The sequence below is a fragment of the Agrilus planipennis genome, unplaced genomic scaffold, assembly GCF_000699045.2.
Source record: "Agrilus planipennis isolate EAB-ADULT unplaced genomic scaffold, Apla_2.0 scaffold3, whole genome shotgun sequence".
In the NCBI taxonomy this organism is placed as follows: Eukaryota; Metazoa; Arthropoda; class Insecta; order Coleoptera; family Buprestidae; genus Agrilus; species Agrilus planipennis.
Genome location: NW_020442460.1, coordinates 95,283 through 115,651, shown reverse-complemented (window position 1 = coordinate 115,651; position 20,369 = coordinate 95,283). Strand labels below are relative to the sequence as shown.

Here is a 20,369-nt window from a genome sequence, read left to right as displayed (position 1 = left end):
AATAAGACTGCGAAAATGCGTGACAATATTTCTGTTTGAGCTAAATCATCAAAAACCAACTTTAAAATGTTTTAAGATTCATAATAAACCTATGTTGAAGGGTAATTCATAAACATAGAACATATTGCTTTATTAGCTCACATCATAATCTTCTTTTTCTTCCCTTTTCTTTGGTTCATAGTTTTATTACAGATAGATAAATTTCTTGTGGTATTGGTGACGTTGACGATTTTACAACCGTACGATTTCTTCAAGTTTTAACCCCATAAAGTAGCGATTCAATTTGCATTCAGCCATCAAGTATTGCGAACGCCTCTTTGAATTTCAATTGCAGAAAAAATTCTTTATGCACCGCGTCATCCCTGATGGGTGTTGATTTATTTCGTACTACCAATCAGTAGGTCCAATGTCTTCACGTATGTTTTATTAATAAAGTCGATAAGTATTTCCTGTCTGCGGCTTCGCGAAACTCGACTGATAAATCAAAGGAATTCCTCATACATGTTGAAGAAAAGAACTAGTATCTGAATTAATTTTATTAGAAACTCCATTCTAAATACGTAATAATGAAAATTCAGCTTGATTTTTTGATTTTGATTTGATTTTTTTCATTCTGGGATTATAATTACCTAAAATTTTGCGTAGAATTTCAACTTTAATCAGTATTCTTCTAAATTGTGGCATTTTACACTTTAAGGATGTTTGGGACTTTGGGAGGTATGTCAAAATGCTACGAGACAAATAAAAATTTGAAAGAACGTTCCTCATTCAATTCTAAAACTCCTGTAAAAATTACAAATCGATTCACTAAACCGTTAAAATGTTATTGAAAATTTAAAAAATTGTAATTTTACACGTCATTTTATGGAGATTCGTTAACCGAACAGATTAAATTTATTTTTATTAACAGAAAAAAAGCTACCAGAAATTTCAAACTTTTATAATAAGTAACTTGAACTCTGGAGAATCACTTTAGCGTAAGGTTATTCAAATTCACTAAATGGTTATCGAGAAAAAAATGAAAAATTAGCTGAAAATCTCGTTTTTACTTGATAATATAATGATAATATTTATAATTGTCTGAAATAAATGCAATTTTAAAGTTTTAATTATTATTTAAACATATTAAAAAGTTTTACGCTCATTATTAATAGAGATTGAAACTAAATATTTTTTTGTTTCGAAGTTGAAATCAAGGCATATTCACTGCCAAAAGTCAGTTAAAAATTTTCCATATTATTCGTTATTTCTTATTTTATTCAGTTTTTGGTCAAATTCCAAATTTTCTCTCAAACCGTATACTTTTTTTTTTTAGTATAGATAATATTTATTTACCTCATGATATGCTGCAAAACCTAATTAATCACGAATTTCTTAATTTTATGTACTCTTGTCTCTGATTGTACTTCCCAAACATCCATAATGAAATACATAGGTAATAATATAAACAAAACATTAGATGAGCTCAAATGGCTTAACAGTTTATTACGTGTTTTGTCTGTAGTCTATTTTCTAAACTGCAAAGTCATTTGTATAAATGTAGATAATTTGTAATCATTATTGATTGTGCTATGCAAGATTTCGAAAATATTAAATGTTTATTTTGAAACAATATTTGATATTTTAATAGTTGCAAGTAAGGTGATGGTGATTTTTAATCATTTAGGAATTTCTTGTTGTTAAATGAATATTTAGCCAGAGGAAACCGTGTTTTTGAAGAAATGAATAAAATAATAATTGAATTGCGTTCGATGAGAAATTTCGCGAAGCAGCAAGTCGCTGGTAACGTTAACTCATTAGGTAGGTATGTACATTGAAAGTAAATAAACAATGTCCATGTTATTATTAAATTAATTATCATGAAAGCTTCCTTTGATGGCAGAAATTTACAAAGGAACTTGAGCTAAGCGCTTGTATATAACTCCGTTCCGATTCGTCGACGCGAAAGGTTTTCCAAAAATCCAAAACCGTAAGATTCGCTTTTCAAGTGTTAAAACCTCCTTGAATTATCCGTTATCCCGAGGCTGACATCAGTGGTTCTCTCTATATCTCTCTCGCTCTCCTTCTTCTTAGTATAAGAACTGTATGAACACTTCTGAACACGGTTGAAGTTTAAGCGAGGCTGTACTTCCAAGACTGTTTCCGACAGTGATTAACGACTCTTTTACCGCCGAAACGTGTTCGGTAATGCGTTTCTGAAAATTGTACCTATCTATACGAATAGAGTCGGCTGGGTAACGCTGTTATTTTTAAAGTAAAGATGACGGCCTCGATGCCATGATGCACCAGAGTGCGACGGCAATTCGACCGTTTCATTTCAGACAATCGCTGACTAGACAATGGTCACCGATTAACTGCTAAATAATGTCGCAGGAACAATAAGGGCACGTTTCGTATGGTGACCCAAGACGATGCGATGCGATGCGACGACAGGTGGTTGATCTTATAATTATAACACCTAATGCTTAAAAATACCTACCGAAATAAGGTGCCACAGAATCCTCCTTACCCTGGATAGAAGAGTACGTTAGAAGTGAAGAGGTATTAGAAAGAATAGGAGAACGAAGGACTCTATGCATCTAAGGTCTAGTCAGATACATATTAGAGGCAGAAACGGGAGTTAGGAGCGGTAGAGGTAGACCTAGATTAAATTACTGTTCGCAAATAGTTAAGGATGTGGGTTGTTCTAGTTTTAGGGAAATGCGAAGTTTAGCTCAGGATAGGAATGAGTGGAGGTACGTGTCCAACCAGTCTTGGGACTGATGACCTTATGATGATGATGATGATGTTAGATTAGACTCACTATAGACGTATTTTTTAATATGTGCATGGATGCACAAATGAGGTTTTCACTACTTTCACGCTATTATAAAATAAATATATTTTGTAACATTATCATGTATCTCGCGAGCCGCAAAAAATTTCAAAGCGGGCCGCATACGGTCTGGTATGATGGGCATGGTAGTTTAGGTTATGGATAGCTGACCGACGCCAGGAGTACACTCTGGATAAGATTTGCAACGCGCCAGTCGCTAATATTGACAACACTTTGTAATAATAATTTCTACTTTTAATTCAAATCTAGACTTTTTGATTTAATTGTAGATTTTATTATTGTTTTTAAAAATAACGTTTTTGTTAATTAGTTTCGTTTCTGAGATTCTGTTAGGCTTCAGAGTAGATCTGAAAGAATAGCCAATTAATTGGTCTACGACTTTGTTTGGTTTCCGGATGATGATGCTGACTTTTGATTAATCGTTTGAACATTGTGTTCTCGAACATGGACTAGTACACAATTAGGTTTTTTCTCATGATAAAGGCAATAAAAAGGCAAACCGTGTAATAGTTAACTACTGAAAATCCACTCGTCATAATACTAATCTAATGTAATTTTATTTAATTTTTTGATTACTAATTTTTTTTACTTGGAAATCGCAGTGGTCTGCTAGGACCAACTCGAAATGAATTTAAACAAGGTTTATATACCTATTCATATAACGTCTACATTTATATATATGTGATTTAAAAATATTTTTTAAATAGCTTAAGTACTTATTTTCAAAAAATTTTCCTTGGTCCAGACCTTGACAGTGGTCTTTAAGGATTAAAGATATTGTAATAGAGCATATTAGATGTCAAATTTGGATTCAGCGTCGAAAACCCATTTGGATACAATTTCTTTTGGAAGATAATACGTATCACAAAATATAGGAAACTTTGACAAACTTGAACAGTAAATTCTTCTTCAACGGAATACATCGAGTCAAAAATTTTGGAAGATGGGTCGCAAAATACCAATGCACGTATTGTGTTATCTCATTTTTTTTTTTTTTTATAATAGTCTATGTTTGATACTTACCGTTTATCAAGTTCAATTTATAGCTAAGCGTTTGTAATCCTTTTGAAGTATTTATTTGTATAACGTTAATTTTATCTGTAAATGTGGAGTCAGTCTGTTCAGAACCATGCCCAAGGCGGCGAGTGGAGTACCGGACATAAATTCGAATATTACGTAAAGTTTGCGTTAGGGCCTCATCTAAGTAAACTTCGGTTTGTGGAGATTAGTTAGAGAATTACGCGAATCCCTTGGGCATGTTGTGTACAGAGGACGACGGAGTGGTTAACATCGGGAGCGGCGGGTAATAAAGAGTATAGGGGGGGTATCATTAATTTCGTTTGTACTTTTTAAGATATTAGCATTCGAAATCTTCACTAACAAAAATGTAAGTATCAAATGTTGCATAATCTATTATTAATATAGATTGATAGATAGCTTTATTAAAAACATTACGTTTTATGTATACAAGGTGCAGTTACATTTACATTTACTTATTTTCTCTTTTCTACTTTCTCGTTTTTCTGATATTTACCTCCTTATTCATATTTTTCTCATCTTATTTAGACCATCCTTTCTTTCCATTTTTATTAATTTTCTTCTCCTGCTATTTTTCTCTTCCACAAGATTTCTCTCATCCTTTTCATGTTGTTCACTCCTTCCAGTTGAGCTTTCCAGCTTTTCGCAGAACTTCCCGTTTCCCCACATCGCTCAAAAATATGTTCAAGCGTCTCTGGCTCCTTTTTACATAATCTGCATAATTTCTTTTCTTCTTCTTAGCTCAGGATAGCAAAGAGTGTCCAACCAGTCTTAGAACTGACGATCTTATGATGATGATGATGATGATGATGATGATAGTTAAGGTTGCGTGATGTTTTAGTTTTACAGAAATAGAAGATTAACTCAATATAGGAAAGAGTGAAGGTGCAACTTCCCGTTTCCCCACATCGCTCAAAAATATGTTCAAGCGTCTCTGGCTCCTTTTTACATAATCTGCATAATTTCTTTTCTTCTTCTTAGCTCAGGATAGCAAAGAGTGTCCAACCAGTCTTAGAACTGACGATCTTATGATGATGATGATGATGATAGTTAAGGTTGCGTGATGTTTTAGTTTTACAGAAATAGAAGATTAACTCAATATAGGAAAGAGTGAAGGTGCAACTTCCCGTTTCCCCACATCGCTCAAAAATATGTTCAAGCGTCTCTGGCTCCTTTTTACATAATCTGCATAATTTCTTTTCTTCTTCCTCCCAATACCTTGACGCTCTATTTTCGCTTCCCAATCTGAATCTTGCAGTTAATTGTAGGTGGTTTTTTCTCTTTACTCCTTCATCTTTCAAATAATGAGGTTTTTCTTCTCCTTCTTTCCATAATATCTTGTACTCTTGAGCGAATTTCATGTTTCTCATTTTCTCTCTCCTTCTTTGTTTGTCAATATCTTTAGTTAAGTTTTCTAGTTCCTTCCATACATTTCTCTCATTTTCCAGCTTCCATATATAATGTTTGATTGACCATCCTCTGTATTATTAATATACTTCTTGCGTTTATAACAATACATTGAAGCTGAAATCTAATGATTTTCCTAAATTAATTATTCATCATTATAGTGGAGGCCGCATGCGGTCTCCGATAGTTTCTTGTGCGGCCTTCGTGAAAGCTAGCTCCTGTAATAATTAATATTTCAAAACAGAGGTCACAATTTGCAAAGTGATAGAATTAAGTATAAATAACGTGTTGATATCGATTGAGCATAACATCAGTAACGATACTGTAATGCTTCAGGTTTAGAAGTCTTTCATAGTTTAAAGTCATTTGGAATTGAGTAAAATATACAAAAACTGTAATAATTCAAAAGTCGCATTTGTAGGTATAATAACATATGCAATCTTCTTCATTACTGTCTAATTTATACATGTATGCGACCTCTATAATGGTAAAAATGGTCCCCATCGGTATACATAAGATATGTTCCTATCCTTTTCTTTATTGATTTCCACAACAGCACCGTTCGTTCGTTCATCTACTCTCTTCAGTGCCTCTTCATTTTTAACCTTTTCTATCCATTGTATTTTCATTTTCATCATCCTGCTGTAACATCACATCTCGGGTGCTTCTTTTTTTGTCCGCCGCGTCGCGCTCACCGTTCCAAACATATGCTTTTAACAATCCTTTTGGAATTTTCGAATGGGACAACCGTTTGCGAGTACAGAAGTGATCCATCTGCTAAAAGCGACTCAAACCTCCACTTTTCTTTGTTTTCTGTCTCTAGTCTCTACGGCTTTTTCATCCTGAATTATTTGATTCGTAAAGATATCGAAAATCGGGGACTTTTTCTAGTTTTTATTAATATTGGAAGGTAATATAATTAGGTTAGTATTCTGGGTATAGAAAAATTTTGGATTTTACAGTTTCACAGCTCTCTCAGGACAAATATTACAAATGTTGGCGGGAAATTAATTGGTCACCCGACGTATCGTCAACGTTCAAGTATTTTGTGTCGAATAAATTAATACAGGCTACTCTTCCTTACAGTTAATGACATTCTTACAGCCTCCAAGTTGTGCCAGATAATTTTAACGATATGCACAAACAACTCGATAAGGATTGTCCGGTCGTTTGTTATCGGAACGTAATGGATTTTGTTGATCTTCTCGGTTCTAAATGAAAATGCAAACGTAACGACTGTGTTAAATCGTTATAAATCAATCCTCGAACGATTACATTACACAACCGATTTCTAATATTAACATAAACAGATATTTACCCGAACGCGATAAATAAGACTGCAATAAATAATATGAAAGTCGCAAATTTTAAAAGAGTAAGCCATTGCGTTATTATTGATCTTTTCGGGTCATTGTTGTGTGAATTTTACCTTGTGCCGATGTTTCGTGGGCTTTGCAGTTACAAGAATACAATTATCTATTAGTAGTAATATAATGATTTGCAGAATATTATTTTCAACAACTCTCTGCCAGAAAAATTAGGGAACTCCCCGTGCCCTTAAACGTTCCTACGTAATAATTCAGTTCTCCAAAACTTGTGATTTTTGCCTGTTTATCCTGTTCCAGTATTAGATTTGAAGTTTCTATAAAAATGAAAGCTAGATGAAGGGAAAAACACTTGTATATAGATATACTATGTTTACTCCACGTTTCGCCTTTCATCAACACAAGGCCTTCAGCCCAAGGACTGTCTGGAGACGACCTCCATTTCTTTTTCTATTTTGAGCTAATTTTCTCAATCTCAAACTCGACCAACCTACATTTTAACCGTTTGTGAATAATAGTGTAGTCTAGATCAACATCTACCCCTCTTACTGGTTATGTGTATCTAGTCTAGATCAACCTCTACCCCTCTTTTTGCTTCTAATTTGTGTCTCTAACTAACCCTTTATGCTTGAGAGGGTTTTCTACCAATATATCTCACGTATTTCTTATTGACTTCCATAGAGACCTCTGTTCTCTTACTCTTTCTAATATCTCTTCATTTCTAACCTTCTCTATCCACGGTATCCCATCATCCGTATGTAACATCACATTTCCTATAACCTTTTCTTTCCTTCGCGCCCAAGTCCACATTTCGAACCGTGTACCTTTAACAGTATTCCTTCCTGAATTATTTGACCACTTAGATACCGAATATTAGCGACTTCTTCTAATTTCTCGTCTGTTATCTTTATATTCACTCTTTCCTTACTGTTTCTTCCTTTGCAGAAAAAAATTTTATTTTTTGTTAGTTAAAAGTAGACATTTTGGTATTAGTATAGTCACATTAATGTTGATAGAACATAAGCGGTGCTTTTTTTCAGAGTTGGAAGATATTTTTAATTTGATAGAACTGAATCGTGTTGGTGCTGTAGCACTCAATAAATTTGCTAGTCTATAAATAAACATATGAAGAAGATTAACAGTCTCATTTATTTGAAAATTGTCCAACTGTTCCACTTTGAACATAGAAAACAACTTCAAAAATGTATACAACGACTTCCGCCGTTTATAACGTAAATTTACAACTGTGCTGATTTTCGTTATAGATTTCATTCAAAATTTTCTTAACGAGTCCAGTTTTGGTATATGACAGCACTTAGTTAAAAAGACTATGCTTTTTTCTCATAAAATGTAGATAATATAGATCAAGAGCAACAGCTTTTCATAATATAATAAAAGTTCTATTTGGTATTGAGAAATGAAAAATTAATTTTGAAAATCCAAAATATATCTACATTTAAGGAATCAAACAAACTTTATTTCTTTAAATATAATGCAGAAATGTTTGGATAATCCAGAGAAGTCTGCAATAAGAACAATATAATTTCTATAGATTTTCATAATCCGAATTCTGTCCTCAGTAATGCGAAGTGTGCAGCGGGACTTGTGTCGTCATAAGGTCGTCAGTCCTAAGACTGGTTGGATACGCACCTCCACTCTTTTCTATCTGGAACTAATCTTCGCATTTCCCTAAAATTATAACCATCCACTATCTAATCTAGTCCTATCTCTACCCCTCCTAACTCCCGTTTCTGCCTCTAATATGTTTCTACGTTACGTACGATTAAATAAATAACTACCTCTAGTTAAATTATTCTCATGAAACTACTACTTCGTTCTAATCCAAATGTTTAGGTAATCCGATGAAGTTATAAGAACCGTTTCTTCGGATTATCCAAACACAACAGTATTTTCATTTGGGTTCCCCCTTTTTTTAGCTTTATGCGACTCATCCATTTTATATGTTGTGTCTCCCGGGCTGCTGGTCGTCAGAAACTGCAATTGACGTACTTCGCGTGTGCAATATGGCTAACCAATAGAATCTAGGCACAGTCTTCGAACTGCTAGTTTCTGTTTCGTCCCTATATTCATGTCTGTGATTATAAAGATAGAAACATCAAGGAGCTTTCGCATTGCTATTACTTCTTCACAAAGTTCCTAAAAGTTACTAAATGTTTTAATAACAAACGTCGACTGTTTCAATTTTTGTGACTGGTAAACTACGTAAGAAAATGGGCCACACGGTGGAACAAAAATGCGGATTATTAACACGAAGGAAATAGATGATGCAACTTGAAATAGCTTGTCTTTAACTCGTTTCCTGCTTTTTAGTTCTGGGAGTAAGTTGACCCAATAGCCATTCTACATCCATATAAATCATCTCTTTTTAGTTCGTTGAGTAACTGCAAGGCGCCACAGAGCTTCCGTTTCTGAAAGCTTATTGCCTTAACCAGATATTTGCCAACGCTGCGGATACTTCTTCATCATCCTCTATGGAATATGGAGGAAAATTGACCATTGTCCACTTTGTTTTATTGTGAATGTCCAGTGGACACACTAAGCGTCAGCTGCGCTATCACAACGAACATACTGCTGTTTATGTAGGTATCTTGTCCAAAATTTTCTACTCAGTCTTACAAAGAGAAACATCAGAGAACAAAAAGTTGCTCAAACACGCTACCTCTCAATACCAAACAAGTATTAAAAAGGTCTACCCGCATACGTCATCTGTCTGACATTTATTGAATGAAATGGATGGAAATGCTACTGCATCGCCTCGGCAACTCCGACAAATGTTTAGTGTGATGAAGTAGTTCTTTCTTTTCTACGTTTCTCTTTTTTGATTTTTCGGTACGGCTAAGTGATTACTTCGCCATTTTAACGATAACAACTACAACCTACAAGAACTGCGCCACCAACGCGCGGGGTGTAAATTGCACCATGTCTACAACATACTGCTCATTATTCGTCATCCGCAGTGGTAAAAATAAGTCACTTCTATGCTTGCGAACGTTGATTTAGAAATTCGAAAAAGATTGTTAAAGGTGAATGTTTGAAACGTGGCGCTGTACGGGTGCGAAACATGGACAGTGGGTGCGGCGGGAAAGAAAAGGTTAGAAGCGTTCGAAATGTGGTGCTAGAGACGAATGATGAGGATACCATGGATAGAGAAGGTTAGAAATGAAGAGGTATTGGAAGGAATAGGAGAACAGAGAACTCTGGAAGTCAATAAGAAATAGACGAGGTAGGTCGGAGTCAGAGGCATATTAGAGGCAGAAACGGGTAGACCTACATTAGATTAGCTTGCAAATAGTTAAGGATGTGGGTTGTTCTAGTTTTAGGGATAGCGAAGATTAGCTCAGGATAGGAAAGAGTGGAGATGTTTGTCCAACCAGTCTTAGGACTGACGACCTTATGATGATGATGCAGTGGTATAAAATTTGAACTTTGAGAGATTGAGCGTGGCTCGATAGATACGATGTATCGCGAAAGAAAATAAACACGTACTTTGGCTATAAAATTAAACGCGATTCTCGGAACTCAAAAGTGAAAGTGGTTTTCACAGATTCATACGAGTAGTGCGCGTCCACACTGACTCAACACTGTTTGTTTTCGTTCGATGATAGCGATGAATAATAGGTATATATAATAATAATCATTATTAATAAAAGGTTTGTGTATAACGTTTTACAATACATATATGTATGTATGTATGTTTTACCGCCGACGTAAACATACAACATATAACGGATAATTTCAAGGACGTACATAATAAATGCATTTCCACTTAAAAGTTAACGATTTGAAAGCGGAACTATAGCGTTCATTCATTGTTTAGTATGCTAGTATGATCACTACACTCAATCATTAACATGAAGACAGCGACGTAGTCCAGCTTTTTTGCATGGATCTCAACGTTGCAGATATTAAGTTCCATCTAACCCAAGACGCCTTGACTTCCGCAAAAATGATACTAATGCTTAGAGTCGAAAAGCCCCTCCGGGCTACACTGAAGGGTGGGACAGATGATCCTAGTTCCTCTTCAGCCTCCTTGTAGGAGTTGGGGGAATGAGGTGCAAGATGAGACGAACGAAATGAAGACCGATGAGAGTGAAACATTATCTATGGAGTATTAGTGCCTCAGCATTTAGCAAGTGATCTAAGGGAACCACTGGAAAATTTGGATCAGAACCAGGCCCGGAATAGAATGGATGCCCTTCCAAAAGCTCAGAAATGGATTAACCTTAGGCCATATCACTCAGTTAATGACAGTATGTAAAACCACAAGTATATAGGTAATGTTACATAACTCAAAATGCCTGAGTTCAGTGATATAATTCGTATATTACCATATAGGCGTAGATAGGAAGGGACAAGGGAGGACAATGTCCCCGAGCAAGATCATTTGTCCACGCCTGGAAAAGGCCCTAATGAGTCACAATATCCTTAGAAAGTTTAAAAACAGAGAAACCAAACACATTAAACGTATATAAATTTACAACTATTCTGCTCCCCTAGGAAAAAGTCTCGTTACGCCCATGTATACTACGCGGCTCCGCAGGAAAAATAAAGAATGTCTTGGACCACATGTTTTTCTTCCCTTATATCGCATGATATTTTTCACCACTGCTCGGCTAGAACGTGAAATTTCCTTGGGTAAATAATCTCAGTGACCTATCCGGATCCACCCTAACTTACACAATCGATATCCTTATGGACTTTGTCGAACGATCTCCTATTTTTTGTTAATATTTTTTATGGAAGATTTGTAGATGGTCCTTTGCAGACTTTCTAACCAACAATACCTATTTCATATCAGAAAATTTCTGAATTTTGCTCTATGTAATTTATATTCAGCCTCCAAGTGTTTTTCATTCCACATTTTACGTTTCATCAAATGCCTAGAAAATCAACTATTACAAATAAAGTACGAGTAACTATTTCAGAAAACTGTAAATCTAAATAAGTTCTAAGAAATACTGATGCAAATTAAAGGCCTGTATTGAGAATACGCTACGAACAAGCTGCTTAATAACAAGGTCGCCTTCTGCACGCCAGCACGGCAACGTTGAGGAGACATCACGCTGATTTAGAAGAGAAACAGGGCCTGCCTTGACGCCAAACGGCATTGTGCACGCCAGGATACTTGAGATAGATTTTACGTCTTGGCAAAAAAAGTGCCTCAACCAAATTAGAATCCGTTTTCCATTACCCTCGTCAAAACCAATACTGTTTCGTTAATCATAGGTTCTGAGACAGCAGCCAGCAGCTTCTAAATAATGAACGTTCTTTGCTTTTCTATCATTGACATTGATTAACAGAGGAAATACATACATACATATACAAGGTTAAAGCTTTCTGGTGAAGCTTTTTAATCGTAATAGGTAAAACGGTGTCTGTTCGTTTCAATTTCTATATCATACGGTCTGTTTTCTTATTAGAAAAGCTCCACAATCGGTTATAAGTGGATCTGTTAAATTCCACCAAAAAAAAATTTTTTGAAAGTTATTCTTATTAATAATATGTAAGATGCTAGTGTAAATGATTTACATTATTAATAACAAATGTTGTAATTCATACAGCAGAGTGTAAATTTTTTTTCCTGGCAGGTATATACCATTATTAGCGTCTAACAAGGAGGAGTTAGAGATAGCTTTAAATAAAATAGAAGCGGTATTGACAAAACAGTACTGTATGAAAATAAATAAAAGTAAAACTAAAATACTGGTATGCAAAGGGAGAAAACGTAGGGAAAGAGCGAATATAAAGATAGGAAACGAGAAATTACCCATTTTCGATATCTAGAAAGTCAGGACGGAAGGAGTAAAACACAGGGTCGAACCGCCTTCAATAAAAAGAAGTCACTCCTATGCTCGCGAATGGTTAATTTAGAAATTCGAAAAGAATTGTTCAGGTAGGCGCTGCGGAAAAGAAAAGGTTAGAAGTGTTCGAAATGTGGTGTTACGGGCGAATGATGATCATACCGTGGATAGAGAAGGTTAGAAATGAAGAGGTATTGGAAAGAATAGGAGACCAAAGGGCTCTATGGAAGTCAATAAGAAATAGGCGAGATAGGTTGGTAGGACACCTTCTCAGGCATGAAGGTCTAGTCAGAGACATATTAGAGGCAGAAACGGGAGTTAGGAGGGGTAGAGGTAGCAGGTACTGTTCGCAAATAGTTAAGCATGTGGGTTGTTTTAGGGAAATGCAAAGATTAGCTCAGGATAGGAAAGAGTGGAGGTGCGTATCCAACAAGTCTTAGAACTGACGACTTTATGATGAGTGGTTATAACTTCTGAAGCTATACCATTCGAGACAGATCCGTTGTCATAGAAAGGTTATTTTTACCCACGATAGACGTTGTAAGGAATATTGTAAACACAGAAAAGAGATGTCAGCTAAGAATTGTAGCGGACGCGGACGGGGAGTACCAAGGTTCATGAGATTCTAAATTACCTCTACCATATTTATTACAGTAATATTCGTAACCCTATATTCTTACTTCTAATTAACCCAAATATTTAATGATCCAGTTGTCATTGGATTGATATCTTCAGGAACCTATTTGTTTAACGAATTTTTAAATATTAACCATAAAGGAATATTATTTAGTAAGGACTTGGCAACTAACTTGACAGTAAACACACCAGACTGTTACCTTAGAATTTATTTTTAGAACGTTTGGTGCAAAGAGAACTTTGCTGAAGAGGAGAGACAGCAGTAAGAAAGCACTTAATGGAAGGGTGTTCATTGTTTTATACGGAGGGATTAAAATTTAAGATTGGTCATCAAATATTTCTTTTGCGTCCTTAAAATGGTTATTTTGTATTAATCATCCTATCGTTATGTTTGCTGATGAAAAAGGTTCCTCACCCGTGTTTTCTTTTTTCAATAAAGCTGGGTCCACACTAATTAACGCTAAGCGCTTTTGTCATTTGTTCGACTCTATTTGTCAGCCTTATTAATTATAGGGGGAGAATATATTTTGTCTATTTAGTAGAGATGGAACGGTTATGATTTGGATGTGATACTTGGCGTATTAGTGGCGTATAGTGTTTTAAGATTCGGTTGGTGGTCGGATAATTCAACCCATTCGATTTTGGATTTAAAAGTATGTTCGTCTATGTATGTAAATTGTTTTCTAAGAGTATATAAATATACCTCCACCGCTGTATTGTTTCAAAAACATCCCTTATTATATTGCGTTACGTAATATCTCAGTTAGAGACTTCGTTAGTTTTCTCTCTCATTGACAAACACAGATTAGAATGTCTAAAACAAATATTTGTTTTCGATTAAAGTCTGTATTGCGCTGGTATACCCGTGGAGTTGTTAAAAATAATTGCGAAACCAAATGAAAATTACGTATATTGAATAAATGTAATTTGAAATACAATTAAACGATTCAACACCTATGTATAAGGAAGCTTCCAAGCTCTTATTGAAGAACTAGTAAAACCCGTTCAAATTTAAAGGGATAGTACCATTGTCGATAGTGTATATATTGTATCTAACCATGACATTTCTATCCATACCATAACCTAATTTAACATAATTATTCGTCGGCGGGCGTTCAGCCACATCCACTCGCATAATGTATCTATTACCTCACATTCAACACATCAAAATATTGTTGATTTTTAATTAAAAATTCTAACTAAACGACAACTTTCTGGATATCGAAAGTTGACGCGTTAATTGGTTCCATTCTTTAATTAGACGTCTTTATAGTCAGCTAATTGCAGAAAGGGATGTTAACCGTGGAGATAGTTGTAACAATTCGCATTACCAACAGAAGGATAGATATTCAGAAACGTCACGGTATGTCTACGATGGTCACACCATTATAAAGTATGTCCCCTAGGAACCAATTATGAGTATTGTTAAGCTAGATATTACTATTCATATACTAATACTAATTGGGTTTTGACCATTATTCCTTCAATTTACTTTATTATTTCAATACGTTTTTACCCAAATGAGTCTATCGCTATTTAAAACCTATTTTACAGGAATGAGCGTAAAATCTTCTGAATGGGTAGAGGTTGGGCGATGAGTAAATTTTTAACCTATTCATGGCTTAAAGCGAACTCCTCCACTCTCTTCAAAGGCAAGGTGGAGAAATGTTTGCCAAAAGTGACGACAAAATGAGTTTGGAATATTGTTTGGCATTCGTTTTACAATTAGTACAATCTGTTAACACGTATTGTTTCCAAAACATCCCATTTTACGTAACTTGTTCAGTTTTCGATGTCGTCGTTATCACGTTTGCTGTTGTCTCGTCGCGAAATGCTGATTAAAGTGTCCAAAACAAATGTCTGTTTTCGATTAAAGCCCATCAGGCACTGAGAATTTCAAATTTCTCCGTTTCTCTATCCAAATCGCGTATGTATTCTTGCAACATTCCGCGTCCGTCGCATGTGTAGAAGAGCGACCACGTGTCTCGCCGGTCGTAAGCTAAAGGGGAACTACATGTTGGTCGAAACGAAGCGGTCGATTCCGAGAGATCTCCTTTAAACTAGAATGTGTCATCATCTGTCCAATACTCGGCTGAATAAGCAACTGGGATCGACGGACCGGAATGGGAAGCGATCGAGAGAGAGAAAGAGCGAAATTGAATGAACGAGACAGAGTCGAAAAGAACTGGTTGGAATGATGGACGAGAAAGAAGAGGGCGATCCAGCAACAGCCTGTGAAAGAGGAAAGAGACAAGAGATTCAGTTGGTTTCTGGTGTTGTATGCACGAAGACGATAAGTTCACGTTTTGTTTACAAATGGGAAATGTACGGAGAACGGATCTTATCTAGAATAGAGCGCTGTGTTATATGCGACTAATAAGGTCGGAAGGAGACGGAGAATGTTCTTAGAATGCACAAGTCACGTAATGAAATGTTAGAACTCTGAAAAATATCAACTCTGCTCCTCTATCTCTTCTTTTGCTTACAAAGCTTCAAACTGTTGTTGGTTGAGTTGAAGGGTCTTTACTTAATACTATTCCTTGAATGACAAGATAACCCCTGTGAGTACTTGAAAGTTCCAAAGAGAATTTGTAATGTGATGTCAATGTCGCAGCTGATTCGAGTAGCTAAATCGTTGATTATAATTCTGGATAGGCGTTTAGAAGAGCAGTGCTAGATTTCAAAAGCGTCAAACTAAACGCGAAATGAAATGCGATGAGTAGTAACATCGGGAATTGTTACAATCTAAAGCGAATAGTATTATACATTATCACTTTCAGTTCCTAATCCTAATTGGTGGTGATTGAGTGAGGTGCATACCAAATGCAGTGTCATGATCATCTTCATTATCCTGGGGTTATATTTGTGAATAGTACTCTACTCTAATCTAGATCTACCTGTAGTCATCTTCACTCCTACTTCTGGTTCTAATATGTCCCTACCTAGACCTTCAGATACAGTGAACTACAGTTTTATTTCCACCCACCCACTCACTACCTACTACTACTAACGCCAGAAGGTAGGGCGAGAGGTCCTCTTGTAAACCTTTTAGGGAGTCGTGGGAGTGGGTGCATGGTGGCTGGAGTGAGAAAGATGAGACGGACGAAATGAAGACAGAAGGGAATTGAAAGATTATCTGTGGAATATGTTAGTGTCCTGTTATTTGCCTAAAGAACCACGGAGAAATTTGAACCAGCTCAGATGAACCCAAAATTGAACCGGCATACTCCCAAATGTTAAGGCAGTTTGCAGCATGGTAGAAAGCCTTTATATGTATTATTAAACTATATCGCATTAGACAGTTCTGAGCTCTGAGCATTACTTCGGATCCAAGCGGCATAGTTTCGATTCCGGGTCCATCTTCCTTGGTCCAAGTTTTTCTGTGGTTTCCCTGGATCACTTAGGCAAATGCTGGGGCAGTAATATTCCACAGATAATCTTTCATTCTCTTCTGTCTTCATTTCGTCCGTCTCATCTTTCTCTCCCGAACCACCACCCACTTATTCCCACGATTCCTTAAAGGAGGCTGAAGGGGTCTTCCGGCATAGTCCGGAGGGACTGTCCGGCCCACCAGCATTACTGACTGGTGGGAATGAAACACCCTAAAAGGTTTTTTAAAGTTAACTTCTTCGGGAATCCACATCGCTCTCCTCTATACCCTTATTTACTAACATGTAGCCGCGAATTTAAACGAATTGATAAACTGTATCTAGCTAATTGGTGTGTTTTTACATCTCGTAGACATTAACGAGCGGATGAATGTATAAGCAATCCTTTTTAGACTACTGCAGGGATTTAAATCTGAGGATACAACAAATAAATGCATTACTATGTTCTCCTGTTTACTTTTGACTGATAAAATAACAAAATACGAGAAACTCCAAAAGCTATCTTCGTAGCACAATGGATTTAACTTTATTAGGAAGAAATAATTAATGGAATTAAAGAAGATTGACTTTGAGGGGGTCAAGATTTAACTCACGGTTATCGTCGAAGCCAAATTAAGTCCCAATGAGAATATGCAGTGCAGTTAGTTTTTAGATGTTAATAATATTTATAAAGTGAAGCCGTGGATAAAAACTGGTGGTAGGTAGGTAATACAATAAAATATATATATATATATATATATGTTATGTCATAGCCACATTCACTATGAATAAAGATAAGTAGGTTCTCTCCATTTCCAAATGGGATATCATACGTTCAATGAGAAACACTATCAGCGATCAAACAGATGGTCGTATTCAATAGTCCTATAAGAAGGATATTTACGAGTAGTGTAAAGCATCATCTAATTTGTCTATTCATTCTGTTCTAACAACATCCCTCTCGACGATTCGTACGATGAGGGTAACGCTAAAAGGAACAGGTTTATAAGTACGTACATGAACAATGTAGGATTTTCATGAACATCAACTAGCTGCGTATCATTCATAGGTATTATTCTTCCAAAATGTCTTAGCAACTGATGGAACTATTGATTTACTTTAACTTTGAAACAGTAAATTAGTAAATTTATTGGCCAAGTTTTAAATAAAAACAATTTCATCCCTTCCCATCGGACGTTTCCTACAGGGCGAGTAAAATAAATATGATTTTATTAATGCCTTACTCCTTTTCAAACGGATTTTTCTTTAACCGGTCGCAGACATTAAATTTCTTGTTAAAATTGATATCCACTCTCTTCAATTAAGTGGACGATAGGGCTTAAGGAATTTGGTAATTCCCCGGAAACAATCGTTTAAAATTTGCCGTTGCTTTTCTGCGGTAATTACCATTTGGATGTCCACAATCCTGAATCCCAGGTAGGTATAATAATAATATCGAAGAAATAGTGTGGATGATCAGAATGTTATCAAGTAAAAAAAAGGACAACATTTGACAAAATTGTAACTCCAGTTTATAAAGATGTGATAAGTTTGAATTGTCAACGTTGTCAGATTAAAACGTTTGTACATTGAAACGTAAGCTTAAAACATCTATGTATTTAAGATTAGATCGAAGTTGATGTTATACGGTTATTTTCTTATCAGGTACTTGATAAAGAATGATATATTTTTCACCGAAATGTGCAGTATTCATATGATTGGATTGCAATATGAGCATTGTTGATTGTGCTGAAAATCGACGTTTTCTTGGACAGAACATTGAAACAATGAGCGTTAACATTTGAAAGTCAATACTGTAATGCACTAATTGTAAGCCTTATTATGATGACATTTTTTAAAGTATTAAGAAAAAAGAAAAATTAAAACCAGTTGGAAAATTAAAAGAACTGGACGACCTTATAGTAAATCTTGCTGATAAATATAACGAAAGTTACGTATTTCTTCTTAAAAAGAAAACATTTGTTTTTATTACCTAAAAAGACTTCGTGAAGACAGTAAGGAAATAGGTTCAAAGCTTGTAATTCCTCTTTGGAATGATAAAGTACCCTGGGATTACCATCTGCTACCAGATAGTTAAGAAAACGTAATTGAAGAGTTTTGAAAAGCATCACCCGTTTTCAACACCTCCCACTGGAATTTCGTTTTCGATTTCTAAAAATTTTTTGGCAGGACTTTAGTATTTGGGGCAGTACTTAACCAATCATATCTCGCAGAAAAGTCCATGAGTAAGCACACGATCAAGCTAGAGTAGCAATTTTGACCTTGCAGTTTTATCATAACTCACAACAGGGATGAGCGCCTGTTATGAAGAGCTGTAGATCTTAGAATTAGAGCTGACTGATTATTTATCGTAGTAACTGTAACTGATGCTATATGATAAAGATAAGAGCTTGCTCTAGTTACAAATGGCATCGAACATGGACTAGGTTGGTTCCTTTTAATTTGATGTTTATGATCCTCTACTCATAAGCTTTCTAACGAAATAACACACCTCCTGGCGAGCATTACTTTAAATACTAAAGTGCAGCACATTTGTAAGCCTTTTTCTGTAAATGTGTTATGATTGATGTGTCAGTTACAAGATTCTGACAGTCATCGAATCTTGTGACTGACACAGTTTGTTTTTGCCTCAATTCCTCATTCGTTAATTTCCACCCTTGTGTTCTGCCTATTATTTTCTATGTCTGGATATTGACCAAAACACACCATAATAAATGTAACCATAATTCAAACTGTTTCCGTGGGACGAAATATCAAAACCAGCTCAGTTATTTACCGTACAGAGCATGAAGCCCAGCAGTAAGTCCCTTTATTATCGTTTTTACTATTACTTGTACGTCCCACGCCAACTGGAACTTTATTACGAATTCTCTTCTCTCACTACATACAGACCCAAACTGTACAAGAATCTCCTACCGCGCCGCGCCGTACGGTTGAGCGCGCGGGCTGTCGTGTCGACCTGCGGGCCCCTCAGGGTCTAGTTTCTGTTCCGCTTCTCCCACCACTACCGCCCAACGCATGCTTTTATTTCTCCCCGCAGAACCGCCTCTTTAACAACGTGCCTTGCCTGTAGTCCGACGCCCGACCCGCTCACTTGGTTTTAGTTGGAACGCCAGTTTCATATGGTGCTGTAAGAGCTTTACGATTAGCTAGTTTTCCTGTTCTAGTTCACGGCTTCAATCATTTCGATCTTATAAAATTATTATTTATGTGGTTCATTGTACATAGTTGGACACTGTTAAGACCCTTCTGTGGAACGGATAGAGGTGCCTATCCTATTGGTCACTCCTATCTCATTTTCATCTTAGGTATTTATCTGCAACTCATTTCGAAATTTGGTGGAAATTTCAATATCTTTAAGTATATTTCATGAAATTTTAGATACCTACGTGTTGAAGTTGTTGTTTGCGAATTCTCGGACAATAAAAAGAATTTGTGTTTGTGTTGTATTTCACATCATATCAACAAGATTCAATTTCAGTAAAGTATTAGACGCATAAACGCAAGCTTTTATAAGCCTATTATTTTTTTTTTGTCATCAGGACGAATTCAGTAATTGGAAGTGTCGCATCCACTCTATCCGGATATCCTTTATTTATCATTTTAATTGCAGCCCGTAAGCAGTTAAAAGTAATTCGTTTCGAGAAAATAAATTGAGCCAAGCAGGAACGACGAGACCAAAACCGCGTTTCATGTAAATCTTGAGGAGATTAATTTTCTCGTATTTACATCGTAAGCAAGCAGTCGAAACCATGAATTTAAACTACTTACTTAATATCCTCCACCAACTTGTCATAACTCGGTATATGTAAAGTATGAACCGGTTATACATTCGTAATGTGACGTGGACCGATCAAAAAGTAATAAACACCCAATGCATAATCATTACTGAGAGTGATAACTGGCTTAAAACAAC

The 20,369-nt window shown here is 35.8% G+C and overlaps 1 protein-coding gene across 4 annotated transcripts in view; it reads left to right on the top strand.

Annotated features, from left to right (window-relative positions):
• LOC108737835 overlaps nt 1–20,369 on the top strand; it is a 133,468-nt gene that overhangs the window by 40,407 nt on the left and 72,692 nt on the right. Inside the window, exon 1 of one of the 4 annotated variants that reach the window (XM_018470954.2) lies at nt 3,968–4,223. The exons of 1 other annotated variant lie outside the window; for it this stretch is intronic. The gene's annotated coding sequence lies outside the window, so the exon portion shown is untranslated. Of the gene's footprint in view, nt 1–3,967; nt 4,224–10,226; nt 10,246–19,634; nt 19,762–20,369 lie in introns of those variants that run through there. 2 more of the 4 variants (XM_018470956.1, XM_018470955.2) reach the window with 2 other exon arrangements.